Source organism: Nannospalax galili, unplaced genomic scaffold, assembly GCF_000622305.1.
Source record: "Nannospalax galili isolate Female #2095 unplaced genomic scaffold, S.galili_v1.0 scaffold11812, whole genome shotgun sequence".
NCBI lineage: Eukaryota > Metazoa > Chordata > Mammalia > Rodentia > Spalacidae > Nannospalax > Nannospalax galili.
Genome location: NW_008331826.1, coordinates 65,076 through 71,760, shown reverse-complemented (window position 1 = coordinate 71,760; position 6,685 = coordinate 65,076). Strand labels below are relative to the sequence as shown.

Sequence of the window (6,685 nt, the reverse complement as noted above, 5' to 3'; positions counted from 1 at the left end):
ATCACTAGTCTTTATTGAGACAGAATGGGTTGGTGGGTTATTTTTTGATCTGTGAGCTGTGTAGCTCATAAGGAATGGATCACTTTCAACAAGAATCATTCATTAGCCCCGTGTGATGGAGAATCTTGGTGGGCAACTTGACTTACTTGGGAAGAGGGAATCTCAAATAAGAAATTCCCTCTACCAGACTGACCATAGGTATATGTGTGGGGCAGTTTCTTAATTGCTAGTTGATACAGGTAGGCCCAGCCCAATGTGAACAGTGTCAGCCTTAGGCAGGTGGGCCTAGGTTGTATAAGATAGGTAGCTGAGTTAAGTCAGGAGAAGCACAGACAGTAAACGACGTTTCTCTGCAGTCTCTGCTTCAGCTCCTGCCTTATATAGTCAATGACTGACTATATAACCTGCAAGCTAAAAATCAACATTTTTCTCCCCATGTTACTTTTGGTCAGTGATTTATCACAGCAACAGAAACCAAACCAGGATACCTGGGAACGCCTGGTTCTCTTTCTAGTGTGTTATGATTTGAATGTAAAATGCCTCCCATAGCCCCCTGTCTTTAAAACATGTTGTATCAAGCTAGTGACACTATTTGGGAGGTTGTGGAACCTTGAAGGTGGAGCCTCACTGGAGGAAGTGGGTCACTGTGGGGTGGGCCTTACAGGGCCTGGCCCTGGTTCTCCCCCTCATTCTCTCTCTGCTTCCTGGCTAGTGTTGGGCTAGAACTACAGCATGTACTGCTGGGATGTAACCAGTTATCTCCTATTCCTACCATCACAGCTGCTGGCTTCTCCTAGCTTCTCCCTTCCCTGCCACAATGGACTGTATCCCTTTAAAGTCTGAGCCGGAATAACTCCTTCCTCCCTTAAGGTGTTTCTGTCAGGTTTTCTGATTCAGCAACAAGAAAAGTAACCCTGCTCTCTGTTAAACTTGCGGAACCCCATAGAACTTTGGTCTTTCCCCCCTTAAGGTGTTTCTGTCAGGTTTTCTGATTCAGCAACAAGAAAAGTAACCAAGAGAAGCATTGTGTGGTGTGATGTGACTCTGGTTCCTGCTCTCTGTTAAACTTGCGGAACCCCATAGAACTTTGGTCTTTCCTTGCCTGGGGCACACCTGCTGCTGTCCTGAGTACCACCTTCTCCCTCCTGTATTGCCAGAGTGTGCTTCCCTCTTGATGGGAGCTATCCTGATGCACTCATCACAGCGCAAGTCCTGCCCCAAGTGGGTCTCAGTGTGAGGACAAAATGGTGCTCTTTGCTTACTAGAGGACAAAGTAGAATTTTTGCAGCTCCATTTCTGGAAGTTAGTCATTAACTAAAACAATAAACCAACTATGTTTCCGGAAATGAGTTCCTGTAAACAGAACACTTAAAAAAATATCTTTTTTGTTTTTTAGGGATGGCTTGTAGTTGAAAGATATGACAGCTCGAGGTAGAACAAAGAACGAGTAAAGATCATGGTTGTGACTGCAGGCCAAGACCTGCAGGAGATCAAGACAGCCAGAACTCCAGCATGCACTGGGGGGGGGGGGGTGCTCAGGAAGTCTCACCCCCTAGTGAGAAGCTATTGGCAACTGATGGCTCCTGGGAGAGGGAAAGTAAGTTTTCTTCAGGGATGTGGCCCCTGAAAGGATACCCATGCTCCAGTAGCTGGTTCCATGCCCATTCACATGCAGGCAACATAAAACAGACTCTGTGGGGTTTAAATAAAGAGAGAGAACACATGAAGTTAGGAGGGAAAGGTGGTGGGGATAGGGGAGGAATTGGGTGGGAGGCATAGAGGTGTTTTAATCAAAACACAGTATATACATGTATGAAATCCTCAATTAAAAGTAAAGAACAAGTGATGATCAGAAAGAAGAGTAAGGATGCCTGGAGACTCACCAGAACAGGACCCTGCACAGCTACCCAACTTTCCAGTCCTTTTTCCTTATCTACACAATGACAGACTTATAAAAATCCAAAATACTACAGTTCCCTGAATCTTGAGACAACTCATGTGCCTCAGCACTGGAGGACATGTCACTAGAAAAATATGCAAAAAAACTTCCCAAGTTCCAAATGTCTATGTAAGCTTAGTATAAACAGGAAAGATCTTGAAAACACCAGTGACCTAGTTTTCCTAACCTGTAACAAGATTTATTCAGTTGACAGTCTATTTCTTTTTTCTTTTCACAAATCAAGCACTTCATGACTTAGTGTTCTAGTGTGGAAAGATTCAAGACTTGAAATTCTGGTTGTATCGGTAGCATTAGAGGTATGTTCCTGTAATCATTTAACTTTTTGCTTTTCCTTCTTAAAGGTTAGCCTGAAATACAAAATTAGGTCAATTGCATTTAGCTTTTGTTGTGGTTTGGGTGTGGTTTATGGCCCCAATGTTTGTATGCTGGAAGCTTGGTCCCCAGTATGGTAGTGCTAAGGTACTGGCACCTTCAAGAAGTGGGGCTTATGATCCACAGGAGAAAATACACACCTGGTACTGCAAGTCTGGTCCAGAGCCTGTGGTTGGGGAGTTCACAGGTCCCAGGGGTGAACCTACTACTGTTATTTTGTTAAATGGAGTTAGTATCAAACTGCTCTCTAAATTCGTAATTCTCTACCATAGAGTAGTGCAGCTCTCAGACATCATCAGGGAAGTTTCTTTGTGTAGTGGGTAGCGTTTAACATAGAAATTCACAACTGGACAAAGTACGGAGAATAAGTGTCAGTGAAATGCTCAGCCACAAATGGGACATCTATATCACATCTTCTACCCAAGGGTCAGGGTCCATCCTGGAAAAGGGGATGAAAAGATTGTAAGAGCCAGAGGCTGGGGAGAACTGGAGCCAGTGTCCTCCGGACATGAAGGACCGCTGCACTTGTGAACTCAGAGCAGCTGTGGTTGCCCATACCAGACTTGCACAAGATCAAGCCAGTCAACATCTTAACATACAGGGAAAGGGGTTCATGAACCCCTCCCCTAAGTGAGGATATTATGAACAGTGGATAGTTTCTAGGGGAGGAAGAGTAAGTTTTCTTTAAGGGTGTGGCCCCTGGTGATTCAATCATGCTCCAGTGGATTGCCCCACACCCAGGAGTGTATAGGCAACACAAATTGGAGTCAGTGGATTATTTTAAATAAATGGAAAGAAAACATGAAGTTGGGGATAGATCTGGGAGGAGTTAGGGGGAGGAGTAGGGGATGAATTGATCAAAACACATTGTATAAAAATCTCAAAGAATATGTGTGTGTGTGTGTGTGTGTGTGTGTGTATTAAGTGGGGCTTCATAGAAGGTAATTAGGTCATGGGGTTCTGCTTTCAGGAATGGATTAATGCTGCCTTGGAGAGGTGGGTCAGGACTCAATTAGTTCTCTTGAACGTGAGTTGCCATAAAGTGAAGCTATCTTGTACACTTGGCCTCTTCTGCATGTTCTCTGTTCCCTTTCTGTTTCTCTACCATGTTGAGACATAGCCCAGGCTCATATCCAGCACATTACCAGGATGCTAGTGTTATACTATTAGGATCCTCCAGCCACCAGGTAGTGAGTCGAACTTTCTTACTTTATATGGGGTATCCAGCCACAAGTGGTGTGTGTCTGTGTGTGTGTGTGTGTGTGTGCATACATAGGTGGGTGCACATGTGTAGGTCAACCTCAGGTGTTACATTTTATTTTGTGTGTATGTGTCTGTGTTGTGTGTCTTTGTATCCGTGTTTCTGTGAATGCCATGGAACACTGATGGAGGTCAGAGGGGAGATTACTGGAGTCAGTTCTTTCTTTCTACCATCTAGGTTTCAGGAATGGAATGTGTGTGTGTGTGCATACATAGGTGGGTGCACATGTGTAGGTCAACCTCAGGTGTTACATTTTATTTTGTGTGTATGTGTCTGTGTTGTGTGTCTTTGTATCCGTGTTTCTGTGAATGCCTTGGAACACTGATGGAGGTCAGAGGGGAGATCACTGGAGTCAGTTCTTTCTTTCTACCATCTAGGTTTCAGGAATGGAGCTCAGATATAAGGCTTCACAGCAGGTAACTTTGCCCACTGAGCCATCTCACCAGCCCAACCTTAGGTGTTCTTCTTCAAGTGCAATCCACTTGGTTTTTCATAGTCTCTCACTGGCTTACAGTTCACCAATTAGGCTAGGCTGGCTGCTCAATGAGTTCCAGGGAACTACCTGTCTCCACCTCCCCAGTACTGGGATTACACGTGCACACACCAGTATACCTGGCTTTTTTACATGGGTTCTGGGGATTGAACTCTGTTCTTCATACTTGTGCTACAAGCTATTTACCAATTGCATCATCTCCCCAACCCTCAAGTATTTTGATATGATAACACAAAACAGACTAAAACACAGTGATGACAGCTTTGCAGGAGCCTCACGAAACACAAGAGTCAGTAAGAGACATGGAAATCCTCTTCATGTTTCTCTTTTTGATGTACCTAGGAAAAGTTTGAAACTACTCTGCCATCTGCAGAAGGTCAAGTGAGGCCATTTCCACCTCCCATCATGAAGTGGTGACTAGTGAGGGGCTGGTGGTATAGGAGGCTTTGGAGGCTCGGCCCTTGGTGAGATCCCAACATCAGGACAGCCCATCTAAATTCATGGTCCTTTCTCAGACTGCCACCCAGTACTTCCAAAGTAGCTGATAGAAATGCATGGGTGCCCATGTGGAGCTGAACTATGTGAAATATTCTAGTGATAAGCTCTCAGGATCCACTTCAGTTGTTTAAAAACATCTAGGTGCTCTCATGTTGTAAGCACAGTGCTTGGCAGGAGAGTCAGTTTTTAAAAAGTTAAGGTTTGTGCCCTTGGATTTTTATTCCAGGAGCTCCATTACACCCCTTGACCTAGCAAAGATCTAAGTAGCTTTTTACTAGGGCTCTAGAGCAGAAGACAGAGATGGTTTAGGCAAAAAACAAAAACAAAAACAAAAACAAAAAAAAAACACACAAAAAAATGCCTCATACTTCAAATGATATTCTTTCTATTTACTGTCCCATAAATGGTTATATAGGAATCCACAGGACAAAGAATCCATGGTCACAGGATTGGTTTGAGTGCACTGTCTTTCCTCATCTCTGGGAAGCCCACCAGAGATGCTCTCTTTTGTCTGCCTCTGCCCCTGCACCCAGCGACTATAAATCTTGAAATTATAAGAATGAACTGTTGACTAGAGCTTATGACTTCTATGCTGGAGGTTGTTTATTTTGGGACTTACATGATTCTGGATGCCACAGCATGGATGGACAACAGAATGCATCTTTACAAGGAGAAAGAATATGTGAGGTGGGTGCAACATGCCTGCCTCCACTTTGTCATTCCTTGCCCATTCTTTGACTGGTTTATACAGTTGGGTGTGTTCATGAGTAGACCACTGTCCTTCATGGATAGTGTAATACTTATAGAAACAATTCAAATAGCTGCGAGTGAAATCAGCTTACAGTGGTTGCTTTCTATGTTCCAGGAGCCTAGGGTCTTAGATATGCAAACTGATTTAGCCATCATATAAATCTTTGGTCATCTTTATGTTACAGATGAAGAATCAGCGGGGAAGTCTCTTTTGGAGATTACACAGATTGAGCTGTAGCTCTTCAATAACAATCCAGGTCGTTGGAGTCACAAGCCCTTAACACCTTGCCCTCTTGGAGTGAAAAATATATTGGAAGTCTTCTTTGCCACATCTCACATTCCTCTGGAATTTGTGTCCAGCAAGTTGCAGTCCTGAAGCATGCTTGGCATCTACAGACTCTTCCATCTGTAATGCTTGATGCACTGCCACTGAGCAAGGAGCATGGTCCCAAATTACACCTGGCTTGAGCACCTGGCTGTCACTCGCTCCTTCCAAGCAAGGCCTCCTGTCTGGAAAGCAAGCTGTCCAACTGGCTTTTCAACTTACATCAAACAGGGGAATAATTTTTCAAGGCATCCTTGTACTTTTCTAACTGCTTTTAGGATGCTGTTATTGAAGTGGTGATGATATATGTCTTGAAAAGTATTCTTTGATTTAAACATGTAGAGGTGAAATTAATGAAGCAAATCAATCTTTTAAAGTCATTGAGTAATGTATTGCTGAAATTAAGTACACGTTGTAATTTGAATTGTTGAAGAGTAAATCAGTATAGTGCTCATGAGAGGGAAATTGTTCTCAGAAAGTCCATAAACATATGTATATAGTCGCTTCCAGCTTCTGGGTCTCATTTTGATAGAAATCTATCCAGTTTTACTTTTTTGTTTGATTCTTTACATGTATAAATCTTGCCTCTACATCTAGATTTTAAGGTGCTTAAGGACATATGCACAATATATGTAAAGCCTAAAACTACCCTTGCTAAACTGAATAAGAATATGCAGGTAGTAAATTTTCATTAGGTGCTAAAACTCAGATCTTAAATGCTGAATAAAACATCAGATTCACTTTGTGGGGGGACATCTATTCTCCTTTACTCTCTAAGGGAAATAAACTTTCTGTTTGAATGTTAGAATTAAATGGCCCGTCTTTGTGACTATAATGGAGCACTTACTTTTAAAAGATGTCTCAAAACTATGTCAAAGCATAAGGAACAAGAGTTTCCAAGAAGAATTAAATCCCATAAAAGCCAATGTACTGGATTTTCTCACGGTAGGATTTAAAATAAAATACAGGATTCCAATTACCCTAGTTCCATTTCGGTTGCTATGATAAAATACTCTGACCAAAGTC

At 42.7% G+C, this 6,685-nt stretch overlaps 1 long non-coding RNA gene across 2 annotated transcripts in view; it reads left to right on the top strand.

Annotated features, from left to right (window-relative positions):
• The window catches only part of LOC115069237, a 15,273-nt gene extending 8,840 nt beyond the window's left edge, over positions 1–6,433 (top strand). Inside the window, exons 3-4 of one of the 2 annotated variants that reach the window (XR_003848507.1) lie at positions 5,000–5,271; positions 5,520–6,433. This is a non-coding gene — a long non-coding RNA (uncharacterized LOC115069237). The remainder of the gene's footprint in view (positions 1–4,999; positions 5,272–5,519) is intronic. The other variant, XR_003848508.1, reaches the window with a different exon arrangement.
• Positions 6,434–6,685: the final 252 nt, after the last annotated feature.